Source organism: Vulpes lagopus, chromosome 18, assembly GCF_018345385.1.
Source record: "Vulpes lagopus strain Blue_001 chromosome 18, ASM1834538v1, whole genome shotgun sequence".
Lineage (NCBI taxonomy): Eukaryota > Metazoa > Chordata > Mammalia > Carnivora > Canidae > Vulpes > Vulpes lagopus.
Window position 1 is genome coordinate 45,844,032 of NC_054841.1, and position 15,648 is coordinate 45,859,679.

A 15,648-nucleotide genomic window follows, 5' to 3' on the forward strand; every position below is an offset into this window, starting at 1 on the left:
TAGACCTCTATCCCCTCTATCTTATATTTATTTCTCCATCATGCAACATTTTTTGCCAAGGATGTTTTGTCCTAAAGGGTGGACCCAAAGCAATGCCCAAGCAACAGAAAATAAGGCTGATACAACTCTCTTAAAATGCTGGCACACTTTTGTGAAGGCAATGTACACTATAATACAGGAAAGGAAGACCTGAAAAGGACAATGAGGTACAACTATTGCTATGGTCCCCTGGGCCATTATCCTTCTCCCTGGATTCTCTCTGAGCCTAGCTCTGATGACCACCACCCTCATGCCCTCCACTTTGTCTTCCTTCTCTGTATCCATGTTCTCAAGTCCCAGGAAACAAAAGATCCAGTGTCGGTCTTCATGGTGTCAGTAGAGATGGTTTCTGTTCTAATAAAGGCAATACTCTCAGCATTAAACAGGGTATTTAGCATCTCAATCTGAAAGGCTTCACTTAGTAACAGAAATAAGTATTTTCCTGCCTCACATCAGTTTGATTAGAAGGGGCTTACTGAAATGGTCCCACCTGGAACAAAGAAGGGGCCTCACCATGAACAAATCACCTTCTACTTTGGATCTCAAAGTTGTTTATTTAAAAAGAAAAGTTTTTTTATGACCCCACCTACATCATCCTACATACATATCAAGGACAGTGCTATTTCGAACACACATGCATGTTGCATTACCCATCTTCTCTGTGATAATGTAACTTAAAAAATTATCCCAAGATTTCAGAGGTTCACAACAACAAATATATATTTGTTATATTTGGAGCAATGGCCACCTAAGACACCTCTTAAGGCAACAAGCAGGAGTTCAAAAGTACTGACAGAAAATTCCACTTTTTTTTTAAACATCTGCTTGGAACTGGGACACTGTCATTTCTGCCTACATCCCATTGGCCAAAGCCAATATAAAAGTCATATAGACAAGTCTAACATCAGAAAAGGGAAGAAAGGGCAGCCCCGGTGGCGCAGCAGTTTAGTGCCACCTGCAGCCCAGGACATGATCCTGGAGACCCTGGATTGAGTCCCGCATCGGGCTCCCTGAATGGAGCCTGCTTCTCCCTCTGCCTGTGTCTCTGCCTCTCATTCTCTCTCTGTGTCTCTATGAATAAATAAATAAAATATTAAAAAAAAGAAAAGGGAAGAAATTTCTGTTGGGAAGGAGGAGAAAGTGAATATTTGCTGAACAATGGTATATGTGAACACACACACACAGTCCCTACGTGGGAGTCTACAGTGTTATCCAGTGTGAACCAGAGATACAGAAACATATGAATCATCTCCACTCTGGGCAATATGGTGGGCCAGACTCCCTGAAGTGCCCTTCTCCTTGAAAAATGAGATCTTCACTGAGCTTGTAACATGCAAGGGAAATTTCCGATGGAGGTGGGAAGCAAAACAACAGTGAGCTGAAACCAGAGTGGGGAATAAGCCAGGAACATATATACAAGAAAGACATTATCAGCATTTCCAAGGCTGAAGGGTATGTATGTGTGTATTGACAGGATATGGGAAGAAACCTTGAGATCCCAGGATTAAGCTGGGGACTTTTGAAGTAGGGGAGTAATCCCAGGTCTTTAGTACCCTTGGATCTCTGCAGGATCGATTACTCCAGTATCAGTTCTCTAGTGTGAACTAGAGAAAAGAAGATCCAATTTAAGCTCTTAGTTCTTCTACACATTAAAGGATTAAATGGCTTAAAATCGAATATAAAATTGAAATTACCAAACACAAAGAAAGAATTCTCCATGACTGAGTCAGCCAGAAACAATAAATGGCAGACTTAAATTTCAGAATGTCAGATAGTAAAATTTCACATGCAGAATATAGAAAGACTACGTAGGAAGAATCACAAAAATGAAGAAATAATAAGAGAATTAAAAAATTACAGGGTGGATTTGAAAAAGAACTAATGAAAAATTTTAGAAATTAAAATGTGGTTGTTGAGAAAAAAATAGACACTTATTGGAAGAGCTAAATTGAAGCTTACACTTTTTAAAAAAAGATTTTATTTATTTATTCATGAGAGACACACACAGAGAGAGAGAGAGAGAGAGAGAGAGAGAGAGAGCGGCAGAGACACAGGCAGAGGGAGAAGCAGGCTCCATGCAGGGAGCCCGACGTGGGGCTCGATCCCAGGTCTCCAGGATCATGCTCTGGGCTGAAGGCCGCGCTAAACTGCTGAGCCACCCAGGCTGTCCTGAAGCTTACACTTTGTTTTTTTTTTTTTTTTTTTTAAGATTTTATTTATTTATTTGAGAGAGAGAGGCAGCACAAGCCAGGTGAGCAACAAAGGGAGAGGGAGAAGCAGATTCTCTGCCAAGTGGGGAACCTGATGTGGGGCTTGATCCCAAGACCCTGGGATCATGACCTGAGCTAAGGGCAGCCACCTAACAGGCTGAGCCTCCCAGGTGCACCCTGAAGTTTACACTTAATTAAAAGTTAGTAAATTGTAAAATAGAGGGCAGCCTGGGTGGCTCAGCAGTTTAGCGCCACCTTCAACCCAGGGCATGATCCTGGAGACCCAAGATCGAGTCCTACGTTGGGGTCCCTGCATGGAGCCTGCTTTTCCCTCTGCCTGTGTCTCTGCCTTTCTCTCTCTCTCTCTCTCTCTCTCTCATAAGTAAGTAAGTAAGTAAATAAATAAATAAATAAATAAATAAATAAATAAAATCTTTTTAAAAATTGTAAAATAGAGGAGAAGAAATTTCCCAAAATGCAACACAGAGAAACAAACAGAAAACATAAACAAGAGATATGGATATGAAGAATAAAATGAGTAGATATAATAGACATCCAATCAGAATTCCAGATAAGAGATAATTAGAGGTAATATTTGAAGAGATAGTGGATGAGAACTTTCTAGAGCTGACAAGAAATATTAACCCACAGGTACAGCAAATGCAATCCTTGTTGACTGTGGTAAATAAAAGAGAAAAAACACTTAACCACATTGTAGTGCACCTGCAAAATCCCAACGACTGAGAAATCTTAGAAGCAGCCAGAGAGAAAAGTGAGACCACCCACAAAGTATAGGTTTTTGTGTTACAGCATATTTCATGATATCAACAACAGAAGCCCTCTTTGAAGGGATCTTCCAGCACCTTCCAACCCCAGAATGGACCATCCAAGGCTCCAGGCATTGAGGAGCAAAGATGGGTGGTCCCTACTGAGCTCTGTCTGAATTCCTGACCAGAAGACTGTGAGCTGGATCAAACGGCTCTGAGTTTTGGGCTGATTTGTTACAAAGCAATATATGACCAGAACACTTGGATAGGAATTGGTCATACATATCAAGAATGTCACCGCACTGCCCTGTGCCATCCCTCCAGACCCAAACCCAAAAGCTACTGGTGACCCTGTGCGTGTGAAACAGTGTAAATAAATCTGAGTTAACGTGGGTGATGAAAAGAAACCCATGGAAACCAGTAAGAGCTGGGGGTGTGGTGCTCAGGCAGGGGGTAGGTTCTTGCACAGAGTTGGCGTCTCTGTAGTGGAATGTTCTGTATATGATACGGAATTAACTCAATGATCCTGCTTTCCCCGGACACTCAGAAAGCCGTGACTCTGGGAGGAATAAAAACTTACAAAGAAACATGAGCAGATGCTAGGTGCTATTTAGAGAGACCCTGTGAAAGGTAGAGCAGGGCAGCTGTCTCCCCCATCCCCTTTCCTCTCTGACTGCTTAGTGTCCTCCTCCCCCACTTAGGACGCTTGCCTCCTTATATTTCAATCCCTCCTTCTTTCTTTCAAACTTGGGTGGCTCCTTCAATGGGGCGCTGCTGGGGCCTTCCCTGCCTGGGGCTCTGCTGCTCCTGAGGGTGAAGGCCCCCAGGCAGTGGTCCCATGGGGTTGGGGACACAAGATGGGCTCTGCCCTTCCCATTTCTACTCTTTGATGGTGGTGCTACAGCTGCTCCTCCCTCAATTCACCGACGAGAAAACACAGCGAGAAAACACACCTAGTCACAGCCGGGGCTACCAGTTTGCTTCCAAAGACTAGTCTCATGTAAAGAACGTATATATCCAGGGTAGCCCGGGTGGCTTAGTGGTTTAGCACTGCCTTCAGCCTGGGGCATGATCCTGGAGACCCATGTGGGGCTCCCTGCATGGGGCCTGCTTCTTCCTCTGCCTGTGTCTCTGCCTCTCTCTCTCTCTCTCTGTCTCTCATGAATGAATAAATAAAATCTTAAAAAAAAAAAAAAAGAATGTATATCCCTGTAGTCACATTGCTTTGACCTGCTCTGGTCTATAATTACCTGGGTATGATTAAAGGACCTGTTGTCTGCTTCAGGGTGTACTTTTGCTAAAAGAACCCTCATGTTAGCTGAGATTGGCTTTGTCTGGAGCTGGTCAGAATGCAGGGTGCTGATGACAAATGGATCTTTTCTGATCCTATGCCCCCTCCCTGATGGAAGGCTGGGAGAGGGGGAGGGAGGAAGGGAGTTGTGTTTCAGGTAAGCCTGCACTCAGGTATGAAGATGTCCCTTTGCCTCATGCCTTTAGTGTGGCTCCGAGGAGCTGTCTGATAGGCACAGAGGAAGGCTGTCACATATCATTGCAACAGCTGAGACTGGACTCTTGAGTCATAGATGGTGCTAGTGGCACTCCAAGCATGTACTGATATTTCACATTACAGAAGATAACATTTCCCTTTAATGTGTTACTACCTGATGAGTCACTTATTTTGTAGCTAGCAGAGCAGGAAGGTTAGGGTAGCAGCTCTGGCTCCAGACAGCATGGACTTGAATCTTAGGTCTACATCTTATTGTGTAATTTCAGGCAAGCAACTTAAACCTTCCCATGATGTGGTTTTCCCGTCTGTAAAATGGGGTTTCCCATCTGTAAAATGGGGCACTAAGTGATGCCTATCATCTAGGGATGTTGTGAGGATTAAACGACTTAATACATACAAAGCACTTGGAACAGTGCTTGAACAGAGAAAATACTAAACAAATGGGAACTTTGATTATTAAAGTTTATTTTCTTTTAAAGAGTGATGAGTAATTGTCACCTAAATTGACTTGTTTAGGGATGCCTGGAATAAAATAGAAAAAAAAATTGACTCTTTGTGACCTCACCACCCCTCATGACAAAGATGATAAAGACAAAGCCCTTTGTGAGGCTGGAGTGAAACCACTTCCCTCCTGGTATGTAGAACTTACCCAGACCGTGAAGACCATTCTGACAGTGAGGGGATTATTGCAGAAACAAGACTTCGGATTCCAACTGAGCTGAGCAGGTCACATTTTGAGCAACCCTTTCCTGAATCCCTTGTTTCCAATCACTGTTGTCACAGCCACCTTTACTTTCCCTGCGGGGCTTGAGTAACTCAGGTCTTGGGCAGCCTTGACTCTTTTATAGCAAGTGCTTTCTCATTGTGCCTTCTAGATTTTAGCGTGGAAGATTGCTTTACCCTCCATCTCTGGGCAACAGCCCTCACCCCTTGACCATGTTTCTTCTCTGAAAACATTCAAAGAACAGATATTCTTCAAAAAAAAATTTTTTTTTTATTTATTCACTCATGAGAGACACACACAGAGAGAGGCAGAGACACAAGCAGAGGGAGAAGCAGGCTCCCTGCAGGGAGCCCGATGTGGAACTTGATCCAGGGTCTCCAGAATCACGCCCTGGGCCGAAGGCGGCGCTAAACCCCGGAGCCACCGGGGCTGCCCCAGAAGAGATCTTCTATGCCAGGCTATCGTGGAAACAGGGCAAAGCAGAAGTTTGGGGCCACTTCTGGCGCCTTCTTAGTTGTTTTGAGGACAAGCTGCTATATCCTTTGAAAGAAGTTTCCAGTTAATAAACACTAATATAAACGCGCATTTTAAATTTATCTCATTTTAAAGATTGTGCCTACTTCCCAAAAGCATGTAAAAATGGGGTGGAGAGGTGAGGATCCTGGGATTGGTTGCTCAGCATCAATACTTCCACTTCCTTCTGCCTCCTTCTCTGTTTGTAATGTCATTTTTGCAGGATTTCATTGAGGTTACCTTTGTTTGATTCAATGAGACCGAACTTCCACTGTGAGAAATCACAGTTGGCTTAAGAGGAGGGGAGTAGATACCCAGAGAAGACTCTGAAGATAGCTTCTAATATCTTTGGATGTTAGAATTGGGAAGAAATGCTCAAATACATGAACTTTGCTTTGAAATGCCTACACATCTATTCAAAAGTGTCCCTGAGAAACAGGGACGTGCAAAATCACCACTAAGCCACCCCAAAGTAATGATCGCAATAGGTAAGGTCCCTTGCTGGATGCCAGGACAGAGGGCAAATTTTTAAAGAGAAATTGGTTATTGGTGTGGTCTAAGATATCTGTTAATGACAAAGGGGAAAATAGTACCCTCGCAGTGGAGAAACGAGGCAAGACACCATCCTATCCAAATGATGAGGGTTAAAGTCGCCAGTGACAAGACGCATTGACATGAACCTTGGGCGTTATGCACAGAGAAGACTCAAATGTTACTTTTGTGGTATTCTTGCCCCAAACACAAAATTACTATCTCATGAGAAAACATCAGACAAACCCAAATGGAGACATTTACGCGGTAACTGACCAGTGCTCTTTAAAAGTGTCAAGGTCACAAGATATAAGGGAAGATTGAGGAAGAGCCGAACTAAATGGAAAGTGGGATCCTGGGGTGGGTCCTAGATGCAAAAAAGACATGAGTGGACAACCAGAGAAATCCAAATAACTTTTAGTACTTGTTCCTGTTGTGCCCAAGATTGCGAATCCGAGAAACCGCCAAGGAGCGGACACCGATGCAAACACACGAGGGTTTATTTACAAGCCCGAGCCTGGGTCCAAGTGTACCCGATACAGTGGAGCAGGGACTTGGACCCCGAGACTAAGAGGCTTAGCAGCTTTATAGGGGCCAGTGGCCAATGGAATATACAGAAAGTTGCACAGTCATGCTGGTCCGCTGAGCCGGATTTCCGGTGAGGGTGTGCCCTGGTCTCTGACTAGGGCGGGGCAGTGCCCTAAGTAATAAGCAGGTCAGCACAAGGTGGGTGCAGCCCAAAATAGCGTCAGTCCTGCTCCGCTTGTCCAGGGGTAGGGGATTTTGTTAAATTTCCTGGGTCCCACATTCCCCCCTTTTCCAGAGGAACCTATGGAGGACCCAATCATGGGTCCAGGTTGCTCTCAGAGTGAGCCAGGGGGAATGATTAAACCAGGATTCTCACCAACCTTGTTGCTGTTCTCGCTCTTATTTACAGTTAAGGCAGCACATAGCCCCCCCCCCCCCCCCCCCGACCCTTTGTTGTAAGAAGACTAAGTCTAATCCCCTTCTATTTTGAAAGACAACCTCGGACTAGGGAGTCTTGGAGGTGGGAAGTGAGAATGGTGCAGTCTTAGCTTTAGGGGATTGTCCTTGTCTGGTCGGCCTTTCCATTCTGGAACAAAGTCCTTGAGAACGTGTAGTGGACCCAGGGGGTAATCCTGTCGACCTTGAGAGTGGTGGGAGTGGTCAGGATCACAAGGTAGGGTCCCTTCCAGCGAGGTTGAAGTATCTGGTGTTGCTATCTCCGCACATAAACCCAGTCACCTGGCCGATATCGATGGGGATCCGGGGGTGGCCCAGTCTCATAGAAGGCCCTAAGCTTAGGCCACACCTGCTCATGGGTTTGTTGTAACATTTGGAGGGAGAAAAGAAGTTGGTGGTCATCAAACTCAGCAAGCACCTCAGGTTTCAAATTGGGGATAACAGGTGGAGGAAGACCGACCATGATCTCGTAGGGAGTCAGTCCCATCTTATATGGGGAATTCCTCACCCTATATAGGGCGAAGGGGAGGCGAGTCACCCAGTCCCCGCCAGTCTCCAGGGCTAATTTAGTTAAGGTCTCCTTTAATGTTCTGTTCATCCTCTCTACCTGTCCTGGGCTCTGGGGCCTATATGCACCATGTCATTTCCAATCTGCCCCAAGCACTAGTGCCATTCCCTGTGTTAGCTTAGAGACGAATCCTGGTCTGTTGTCTGACCCAATTCTAACGGGAAAACCATACCTCGGTAAGATGTCTTCCAGCAATTTCTTGGTCACGGTCTGTGCCGTTTCATGTTTGGTGGGAAATGCCTCTGTCCATCCTGAAAAAGTATCTACAAACACTAGTAAATACCTGTATCCGTATTTTCCAGGTCTTACCTCAGTGAAGTCCACTTCCCAGTAGGGTCCTGGGCGGTCCCCTCAGAGCGGGGTACCCAGGTTAGATCCATGGGTGGTGGCATTAGTTAACTGGCATGCGTGGCAGCTCGCCACAATCTGCTCCATCTTTGCTCGAGAGTCTTTAATAGTGATCTTTGCATGTCGGGTGAGGTCTCCCATCTTCCTTGTCCCCATGTGAGTACCCCGATGCACTCTGGATAGGACTCGCCGTCCTAGTTCCTCTGGCAGGATGATGCTGGAGTCTGCGGCCCTCCACCAGCCACGCAAGCACTGGGTCACAGGCAAGCGTTGATCCAGTGTAAGTCAGCATCAGTATAGTTGGGGGTGTCGGGCAGGGTCGGTGCCCCCAGACCGGGTCGGTGGTTGCTAAGACCTGGGTCACCAGAAGGGCCGCCTCCTTAGCTTCTGAGTCCGCAAGCCGGTTTCCCCGGCTACTGGCGTGTCTGCTCTCTGGTGCCCCGGCAAGGATGACGGCCAGGGCCTTGGGCAGCCAGAGGCCCTCGGGAGTTCAAGCATCTCCGTCTGGTTTTGAGCAGTCCTTCCCTCTGCGGTCAGGAGCCCCCTCTCCCTGTGAAGGGCTCCGTGGGCACGAGCGGTGGCGAGGGCGGCCCCGCTGTCGTGTAGATGTTGATTCGTTTACCTTCCCCCATGGTCAGCGCCTTGGCCAGTGCGGTCGGTTGTGCCCGTTGAGCCGACGCTGCGGCTGCCAGTGGCCCTGCCCGGACGGTCTCCGCCTCCGTGGTCACGGCTGCCCCCGCGGTTCTGACTCCTCCGACAAAACTGCTGCCCTCCGTGGACCAGGTGGCGTCCGGGTCGGCAGTGGCTGGTCCTGGAGATCAGCTCTGATTCCGTGCACCTGGCGGACGGTTTGCGGCTGTGGGATCATTAAGACGGTTTCCTTCCGTGCATCTGTCAATCCATCTTTGTTCATCTTTTAATTTGTACCCAACAAATTTAATTTGTTAAATTAATTAATTTAATTTGTTAATTTAATTAATTTTAATTTGTACCTCTGCTCTGCACATCTGGGCTTTTTTAGCTGAGGCCTGGTATCCTAGGGCCGCTATGGTCTGGAGCTAGTCCCTGGTGCCTGGCAGGCATGTGGCCTGGTCCTCCGCCGCCCACAGGATATCATCTACATATTGTAATAAAGTTAAATGAGGGTGCTCGGAAGGGAACTCACCCAAGTCTTCCTGTAAGGCCTCATCGAAGATGGTCGGTGAATTTCTGAATCCTTGTGGTGGTTGAGTCCAGGTGAGCTGGCCATTGATGCCTTTCTCAGGGTCCGTCCACTCAAAGGTGAAGAGGTCTTGGCTCCTGGGTGCTAAAGGCAGGCTGAAAAAGGCATCTTTTAAATCTAATACCATATACCAAGTTTTGTCTGGAGGCAGGGTGGAGAGGAGGGTGTATGGGTTTGGGACCGTAGGGTGCATATCCTCTACTGACCGGCTGACTTCCCTCAAGTCCTGGACTGGCCTGTAATCGTTAGAGTGCGGTTTCCGAACCGGCAGCAAGGGAGTGTTCCACGCTGATTGGCAGGGCCTTAGTATGCCCGAGTCCAGTAGTCGCCCTATGTGGGGTGTGATTCCCCTACATGCTATGAGAGGCACGGGGTATTGGCGGACCCTGACAGGGTCGGCCCTCGGCTTTAGTCCAATGTATGTGGCCGGTCGATGCCGGGCCAGCCCGATTCCCCCAGTTTCTGCCCACGCTTGGGGAAATTCTGCAGCCAAGGGTCAATGTCAGTCACTGGGGCTGAGGACGTTTGGTGGAGACGATATTCGTCTTCTAAACTCAGGACAAGCACCTGAATCGGGTGCCCCTTTTTGTTTAGGACTTTTGCCCCGTAGAGGTGGAAGCAAATTTGTGCCCCCATCTTGGTGAACAAATCCCAACCTAACAACAGGTAGGGACACTCAGGGATGACCATGAAGGAGTGGGATACCTGGCCCGTGCCGAGATCCACAGTTCTTCGGGTAGTCCATGAGTAGTGTTTGGTGCCCGTGGCTCCTTGCACCCATGAAGTTTTGTTTGCCAATTTCCCTTGGGGTTGTAATAAAACCGAATGTTGTGCCCAGTGTCCACTAGGAAATCAACAGGTTGCCCCTCCATTCTGAGAGTTACCCTGGACTCGGGGAGGGGTGCTGAACCCTGACTTCCCTAATCGTCCAGGTCCTCCATTTCTAAGATCTTGGCAGGGGCCTTAGATCTTTTGTTAGGGCAGCTTTTCACCCAATGGCCCTCCTGTTTGCAATAAGCGCATTGGTTTTTGTTCAGCTTTAGGGCACTCCTGGCGGGGACCAGGGCCATCCTCCTTACTGGTCCCTAAAGCCAGCTTCTTGAGGTGCCTCTGTCTTTCCTGTGGGTTGTCCATGGTTGTGGCCAGCAGGATCTTGGCCAGATTTCGGGTCTGCCGGTCACTTAGTTTGGTTTGTTGTTCTTCCAGACTTTCTCTATTATTATAGACTCGTTCTGCCACTATCACTAAGTCCTGCAAGCTCTTCTCTCCCAGTCTCTCTACTCTTTGCAATTTCTTTTTAATATCCGGAGCGGCCTAGTTAACAAAAGCCATGATAATTGTGGCCTTTGTTTCTGGGGCTTCTGGGTTCAAAGGGGTGTACTGCCTAAAAGCCTCTATGACTCTCTCTAAGAAGGCTGCTGGACTCTCATCCTTACCCTGCCTCACATCATAGACCTTGGCCAGATTGGTAGGCTTGCGTGCGGCAGCCTGGAGACCTGCCATTAGAGTCTGGCGGTGGACCCGGGGTCTCTCCTTACCTTCAGCTGAGTTATAGTCCCAGGTGGGGTGGGATAAAGGGAAGGCAGCATTTATGAGGTCTGGGTTTTGAGTCGGCTGTCTGTCCTCTCCCAGGACAGACTTCCGGGCTTTCACCTGAATTGGTTCTCTCTCCTCGGTGGTGGAGAGAACCTGCAAGAGATGATGGAAGTCCTCCCAAGTAGGCTGGTGGGTAAAGAGAACAGTATCTAAAAGCCCGATTAGATCTCTCAGATTATCAGAGAACTTTGCATTTTGGGTTTTCCAATTATATAAATCACTGGTGGAGAATGGCCAATATAACATTAGCTGTTCGCCAGTCTCATCGGGGGGCCCATGGCACGGAGAGGAAGGGCGGTGGAGTCCGCCGGCCTCAGATTCGGAGGTGGGGCCCTCCGCTGGGTCCCACCGCGTGTCCCCGCTGCTGGCCCCTGCACAGGGACTCCCTTGTCAGGGAGGGGTGGTGCCCCTTCTGCAGCCCCCGGTGTCTCCAATGGAGGGGCGGAAGTGGGGGGGGGATGCCCAGTAGGGCGGCGGGAGAATCAGGTCCTCCAGGGAGGAATCCTGGAAGACCGGACGAAGGGGTGCTTCGGGCATAGAGTCGGTCTCCTTTTTGGCTTTCCGCAGGGCTAGAATCTCGGTGGGTCCTGCTTTGGGGGGTAAAAGTGGTTTTAGCCAAGGAGGAGGATTCTCCATCATGTCCTGCCAGATCAGAATGTAGGGAACCTGGTCAGAGTGGCCATCTGGTTTGTCCCTGAAGATCACAGTCTTAACCTGTAAGATAATAAGTAGGTGAAAAGTTCCTTCCTGGGGCCATCCTACGTCAAAGGTTGGCCATTCTGATATGCAATAAATTTGGAACCTCTTTCTCCGTATGTCTATACTCAGAATACGAGCTCTTTCCCTAACATCCGAGAAGTGAGAGAGCATAAGAGATAGGGGAGTGGTTTCTGTCTCTCCCGTTGTGTCCCCAATACACACCAAGACACAGGCAGTAAAGATGATTAACAAGGACCCAACAACACACACAAATGCACAAACAGCAAAGACATAGTAACACACAAACGTTCCGTGCGGCCCCGGAGACAAAGCAGAAAGTAACCTGAAGGGCTGGCAGCCGGCCCTCCTTACAGATGAGGACCTCCGTCCACCTACAGATGAGGACCTCCGTCCTCCAGGCCAGGGCAAGGGATGTCTCCTCAAGACCCCCGGTTGACGGCCTGCCAGCACGTCCACCTAAGCCAATGCCGACCCAATACAGATTGGAATTCCTACAGGTACAGTACAGTTTAGAGCTCTCAGAAAATATGCACGCAAAAGGTGGAAAAAGTTGAGTGCACTCACCAGCGTGAAACCCTCCGGATGGGGTCCTGGAGGTTTCTTGGATCCCGGATGAGCCCCCAAATGTTGTGCCCAAGATCGCGAATCTGAGAAACCACCAAGGAGCGGAGACCGATGCAAACACACGAAGGTTTATTTACAAGCTCAAGCCTGGGTCCAAGTCCCTGCTGTGTCGGGTATACTTGGACCCAGGCTTGAGCTCGTGAATAAACCCTCGTGTGTTTGCATCGGTCTTGGCTCCTTGGTGGTTTCTCAGATTCGTGATCTTGGGCACAACAGTTCCAATGTCCATTTCTGGGTTTTGCTAGTCATCTATGGTTAACCTTGGGAGGGTGCAGAAGGAAGCTCTCTGAGCTATTTTTGCAACTTTTCAAAAGCCTAAGATAATTTCAAAACACAAAGTCAAAGAAAAAAATAATTAAATAGTATCCATTTCTGGGGGCACCTGGGTGGCTCAGTTGGTAAAAGGTCTGCCTTCAGCTCAAGTCATTATCCCAGGGTCCTGGGATTGAACCCTGCTAAGCAAGGAGGCCACTTCTTCCTCTTTCTCTGCTATTCCCCCTGCTTGTACTCTCTCAGAAAGAAAGAAGAAAGAAAGAAAGAAAGAAAGATTTTTTTAATGTTCTTTTCAACAAAATGTTTCCAAATACAGTCATTTTGGCAAGTTTCATTGGCCTGGCAATATGTAAACCCATAAAATTCCTTCAAAAATCATAATATTGAACTATCCAAATCAGATTCTTTCTACCTTAACTGATTCTACCAACTGAAATACCAGAAAAGCAATGTTTCCTGAAGTCTGGCACTGTTTGGTTTGGTAAAAGAAAGCACACCCTGGGGTACTGCCAAATGTAGTGAGAGATGTGTGCAAAAGAGCTTTATATTCATCAGATGGCCATCTTGTCATGGGATATCCCCAATTTTGACTTTTGAAATCATGGTAGGAAACCTAGTGGTGTTTTCTTTGGTTAAAGCTGTTCTTGACTCCAGAAGTCAAGATATGCAAAGACTGATACAATCTGGCAATGAGGCTTTAAGATTCACTTGGGTACTGACATTGGAAGAGTTTGGAAAATGTGTGCATTTTTATTCCAGAAGCTGTTTACTGTTTGCAAAGTTGGCCTAGAACTTGTTAAAGAGTGCTCCAAACCCCCTACCCCAGTAATTCCTTCAGAAGAGCTGAGCATAGACTACTCCTAGGACTCATATCAAACTAGAGCCCACACAGGTTAAACATCTGAGATTCATTCAGTGACGTTGGTGGGATGCAAACTGGTGCAACCACACTCAGAATAGCAGTATGGAGGTTCCTCAAAATATTAAAAATAGAGCTACTCTACAATCCAGTTATTGCACTACTAGGTTTTTACATAAAGGGTAACTTAATATAGATTTGAAGGAGTACATGTACTCTGATGTTTATAGTAACATTATCAATAATAACCAAACTATGGAGAGAGCCCAAATGTTCATTGACTGATGAATGGATAAAAAAGATACAATACCTATATTTTAGATATATAATATACAATACACTTATAGTACACACACACACAATAGAATACTAGTCAGCCATCAAAAGAATGAAATCTTGCCATTTGCAATGAAGTGGATGGAACTAGAGTTTATTATGTTAAGTGAAAGAAAACAGGTGAACATAGGGCAAGAGAGAAGAGATTAAAAAAGGAGAGAGGGAAACCAACCATAAGAGACTTTCAATGATAGAGAACAAACTGAGAGTTGCTGGAGGGAGGTGGGTGGGAGATGGGCTAGATTAGTGATGGGGATTAAGGAGGGCATCTGTTGTGATGAGCACTGGGTGTTATATGTAAGTGATGAATCACTGAATTCTACTCCAGAAACAATATTATACTGTATGGTAATTAAATAAAAATTAAATTAAAAAAAGATTCATTTAGTGACAAAGGCCAGGGAGAAAGGTGGATCACCTGCAAGGATCCTGGATCCGCTGTTGTATTTCAGAGCTCTTTCAATAAGATGGTGATGAATAATCTAGGCAAGAGTGACATTTTAATGAAAACCTTCAGTTTCCACTGTGCTTTGTGGGTTTCACAGCATTTTCTCATCTTGTTTCAGCATCCCAGCAAACACTGATTGAGAACCTCCCCTAAGGGGGACTCCAGATCCTGCTGAGTCATGGCCAGCCTGGCTGAAGAGTGGAACGGACATAAAGGACCAAACCTCACCATCATTCTGAAGAAAACTTAGAAATTGGGCATCAGGGTAGGCAAGAGGTGCCAAAATTTAGGGTAGATGAGAAAACTTTTTGGGCTAGGGCAGAAGTCTGTGGAGGCCAGGGGTGGGCAGAACAGATGGAAAGTGGGGAAGGCCTCCCAGCCAAGGCACAAATTTTATTTTGTTGTCTGGATATTCATTGTATGGATAGTGAGGAGCCATTCAACTTTTTAAAGCCAGAATGCATAAATTTGGACTTATGAAAATGCAATTTATAGAGCCATTTATAGAAATGCATTTTATAGAGCCATTGAAACAATTTATAGAGCCATTCAGGACTGAGAAAAAAAACTGAAGAAGAGAAAACCAAATGGTAGTTGATCAAGAATATGATTGACATTCACATAGAAATTACTTGACTGGAGCTATGCTAAAGGCTCTATGCTCATAATCACACTTAGTGCACCCAGGGCTCCTGGGGACTAGGTCACCCCGATCCCCATTCTGTAGATCAAGAAAGGCAGAGGTAGAGATTCTGAGTAATCACCCCACCATCACAAAATGAAGTTTGGGCTAAACTCAGATTAGCTGATGGCAGAGGTAGGACTTCAGAGCCAGGACTCAGCATTCAGATAATAATACTGCGGTGAAAAAGAAAATTAATATCAAGGGAAACAACTAAGTATCAAATAGGCACTATTGTAGGTGCTTCGCATGTATTTGCTTCTGGGAATGGGATTGTCATGTGGGCCTTCTTTTCTTCAAGAAAGCAGATTGTGGGGCAGCCCCAGTGGCTCAGCGGTTTGGCGCCGCCTTCGGCCCAGGGCGTGATCCTGGAGACCCGGGATTGAGTCCCACATCGGGCTCCCTGCATGGAGCCTGCTTCTCCCTCTGCCTGTGTCTCTGCCTCTCTCTCTCTCTCTCTCTGTGTGACTATCATAAATAAATAAAGAAAAAAAATATTTTTTTAAAAAAAGAAAGAAAATAGATTGTGATCCGTGGTGGTAAAGGCCTGGACATGGGACAGGAGTGGGCTGCGAAAGTGGATTCGGTACTATGAATGTGCAGTTCCTTGGGAAGGAAGAGAGAAGTGAGATGATATATGATATCAGGCCTGTGTGGCTGAGGGAACCAGAGAAGGCCATGGGGTAGCCTTTGGAGG